Source organism: Euprymna scolopes, unplaced genomic scaffold (assembly GCF_053919585.1).
Source record: "Euprymna scolopes isolate OS-2025 unplaced genomic scaffold, ASM5391958v1 sca484, whole genome shotgun sequence".
Taxonomy (NCBI): domain Eukaryota; kingdom Metazoa; phylum Mollusca; class Cephalopoda; order Sepiida; family Sepiolidae; genus Euprymna; species Euprymna scolopes.
Window position 1 is genome coordinate 35,001 of NW_027633529.1, and position 3,956 is coordinate 38,956.

A 3,956-nucleotide genomic window follows, 5' to 3' on the forward strand; every position below is an offset into this window, starting at 1 on the left:
GCCCCGAGCGGGACCACAGGTTGCGGAAGGCGTCCAAGTGAGCGGCGGCGACGCCAGGAGGCCCCCGGGGTCGACTCCGCGGCCCCCGGGTCGGTGTGCGGGCCTCCAGAGCTCGATAAAGTAGTGGTGTCGCTAGCGGTCGAGAAGGCACTTTTCGACGCCTACTGCCACCCCCACATGGCGGTAGGCGCAAAACTGGAAAATCGCCGACCAGAAATGTCGCTTCGTATAATCGACGTTTTTTTTGACCACCATTTTCAGGTGTCGGAGGTGGGTCTGGACGAATACCAACACCATTTCTGGGGTTTCACAACCGCCCGGCTTCTCCGACATATGTTGGAAAGGAGTAGCGATCGAGCGAAGGGGGCTGTCGGTAGGCGGCCGCGGGTTGCATGTGTGCCCGGGACAGCACCCCCATCCAACTAAGGGGTGTCCCCGGGGGCCAGGGGGACCTCGTCCAGGTCGGCCGGGCGCTTCCAGACGCCTACCGACACCGGTCAGGTCGGCGAGGCTCCCGGCGGCCCCGAGCGGGACCACAGGTTGCGGAAGGCGTCCAAGTGAGCGGCGGCGACGCCAGGAGGCCCCCGGGGTCGACTCCGCGGCCCCCGGGTCGGTGTGCGGGCCTCCAGAGCTCGATAAAGTAGTGGTGTCGCTAGCGGTCGAGAAGGCACTTTTCGACGCCTACTGCCACCCCCACATGGCGGTAGGCGCAAAACTGGAAAATCGCCGACCAGAAAATGTCGCTTCGTATAATCGACGTTTTTTTGACCACCATTTTCAGGTGTCGGAGGTGGGTCTGGACGAATACCAACACCATTTCTGGGGTTTCACAACCGCCCGGCTTCTCCGACATATGTTGGAAAGGAGTAGCGATCGAGCGAAGGGGGCTGTCGGTAGGCGGCCGCGGGTTGCATGTGTGCCCGGGACAGCACCCCCATCCAACTAAGGGGTGTCCCCCGGGGGCCAGGGGGACCTCGTCCAGGTCGGCCGGGCGCTTCCAGACGCCTACCGACACCGGTCAGGTCGGCGAGGCTCCCGGCGGCCCCGAGCGGGACCACAGGTTGCGGAAGGCGTCCAAGTGAGCGGCGGCGACGCCAGGAGGCCCCCGGGGTCGACTCCGCGGCCCCCGGGTCGGTGTGCGGGCCTCCAGAGCTCGATAAAGTAGTGGTGTCGCTAGCGGTCGAGAAGGCACTTTTCGACGCCTACTGCCACCCCCACATGGCGGTAGGTGTAAAATCGGAATAGACCGGACCAGGAATGTCGAGGGGGAAAAAAATGACAAGTCCTGGTGTGCCTAGGCGTCGAGAAGGCACTTTGCGACGCCTACCGACATCCCCATGTGGCAGTAGGCGTAAAACTGGAAAATCGCCGACCAGAAATGTCGCTTCGTATAATCGACGTTTTTTTGACCACCATTTTCAGGTGTCGGAGGTGGGTCTGGACGAATACCAACACCATTTCTGGGGTTTTCCAGTTTGAAAGTTTTATAAAACATGTTCGGTAGGAAGCACACTTTGGTGTGTCGGTTCGTCGGAGCAGCGACTCTTTGCCTCGTGGTGGTCCGGAACGTCTCTACGGGCTTGTCGCAAAGGCGTCAGAAAGTGGCATCTCCGCCGCCTAGGGCTGTCACCGTTATCGCTGTCGCCGCGCTCCAAACTTGTTTTGATCCGCCGCCTTCGTTCCTGCCAACCGTGCGCCCGCTCATCGTCGTTAGGTTATAATACGTGGTACGTGTGTGTGCTTCTCCGTGGACCTAGGGCTGCTCGACGTGTCGAACGATATGTTGGAACAACTAACGGCTCCTTTTCCTGGTTCCATAGTCGTCGTGGTACCCGCGTCGTCAGCCATATCTATGTCCACCATGTTTAGCCGATACGTTTGCTGCAGCTTCTGCTTCCGCCTCAGCGTTCGCCGCTCTCAGCCGCCGCTGTTGTTGCTGCCGTTCTGCCATTCAACCACTACCTGCGAATCTTTCGATGATCGGCCGAACGACCCATCGCTGTGCGACCGATAAATCCTCCGGATTAGGGAGAAACGCCGCCGCTCTCTGCCGCCGTCGAACGGAAAAACGTACATTGTAACGAACGAACGAACGAACGAACGAATTAACGAACGAGCGAACAAACAAACAAAAATAGCCGCGGGGGATGCACTATGTAGATCCTGATCCCCTTGTAACCATACGTACGTTGTTCGATGCTCTCCCGTCCTGGAAGTCGCCGCAGCAAACAGGAGGATGAGCAGCAGCAGGCGCCGCCGCCGTAACCGCCGCCTGCCTGCCGCCTCCTACTCCTGTCAGCGTCCGATCTCACAGCCGTGTGAACGTTCGCTGACACCCGATTTCTTTCCGTCTGGCAAAACCTTGGACGTCCCGCTCGCGGTACACGTGCTGCAGCGACTTCTCGTCCGACAACGCATAAGCGTCGACGTCTGCCGCCGCATCTTCTGATACGTGGACGGTGATAGCGCTAGTCCCTTCTTGCGCCACCTCCACCTTTGTTAGCGCCAAAGAAGATCGATCGAGCAGTCGTGGTCGCAGTCGATTAACCCGTTTTCACCGTCCGCAGTTCCCAAGCCGCCGATCAAGTCGTTGCTCTTCTTGTTCGTTCTTCCCATACCGTCGATTTGCACGGCTGCCGGATGAGCCATCCTCTGTCCGGCGAAGCGCTCACGTCAGTGATCGATACTTGCACCGACAGTCCTCCCGCTCGCGACTCGGTGCTCGAATCGGACTCGTTCGTTTTTATCTCGATGCGATTGTGAAAAGGGGGACCGGTCGTCAATGTCGTGTGTGTCGACGATGTTGTTCGCCCGGTCCGCCGCGTTGTTGTCGTTTTTTTTTTTTTTTTTTTCCCCTAACGTTCGCCGTCGCACGGACGAAAGGGTGAGAAAAAAAAAAAAGCTCGAAAAAGCCGCCCAAAAAAATCGGACCGAGGAGCCGCTTGCGAGAACGCGCCATGTGCACGTTGTCTCTCCTCGGTTTTCCGAGCACGAACACGACGCCGGTCGGTCGGTCGGTCGACGAAGGCGACGACGAAGGTGACGGGAAAATTTACGCCGCCGCTGCCCTGGTCCAGCTCCTCCCCGATGACGGCTGTGATGTTGACGTTGACGTTGGCGACGACGACGACGACGACGGAGACGACGACGACGACGAGACGGCATCGATGGCGACCACGATGACGACGACCTCGACGAGTTCAGTCTGCACCTTGACCTCCGATGTCCGTGTGCACTGCCGTCGTGCTGTTTGTCGTTTGTCGTATGTATCGCTGTCAAGGGTGCCGTTGTCGTTGTTGTTGTCGACGTTGTTGCTTGCTCTCTCGTCTCGGTCGGTTGGTACGTTGATGACGACGACGACGACGACGAAGACGACGACGACGACGACGAGACGGCATCGATGGCGACCACGATGACGACGACCTCGACGATTCCAGTCTGCACCTTGACCTCCGATGTCCGTGTGCACTGCCGTCGTGCTGTTTGTCGTTTGTCGTATGTATCGCTGTCAAGGGTGCCGTTGTCGATGTTGTTGTTGTCGACGCTGTCGTCTGTTCTCTCTTCTCGGCCGGCTGTGACGTGGACGTTGACGACGACGACGACGAGACGGAATCGATGGCGACCACGATGACGACGACCTCGGCGAGTTCAGTCTGCACCTTGACCCTCGATGTCCGTGTGCACTGCCGTCGTGCTGCTTGTCGTTTGTCGTATGTATCGCTGTCCAGGGTGCCGTTGTCGTTGTTGTTGTCGACGTTGGTCGCTTTCGTTCTTTGAGTCTCGGTCTCGGTCCAAGTCAGGGGAGAAACAAAAAAGAGGCCATCAGCGCGGGCAGCGCGCTTCTACTGACGGCGAACCCCCTCGAAAAATAAATAAAACACGTGCCCGTCGTTGTAGTTGTCTGTCTTATGTCGGTCGGTCGGTCGGTCGGTCTGTCGTTCTGTCGAAACAAAGTC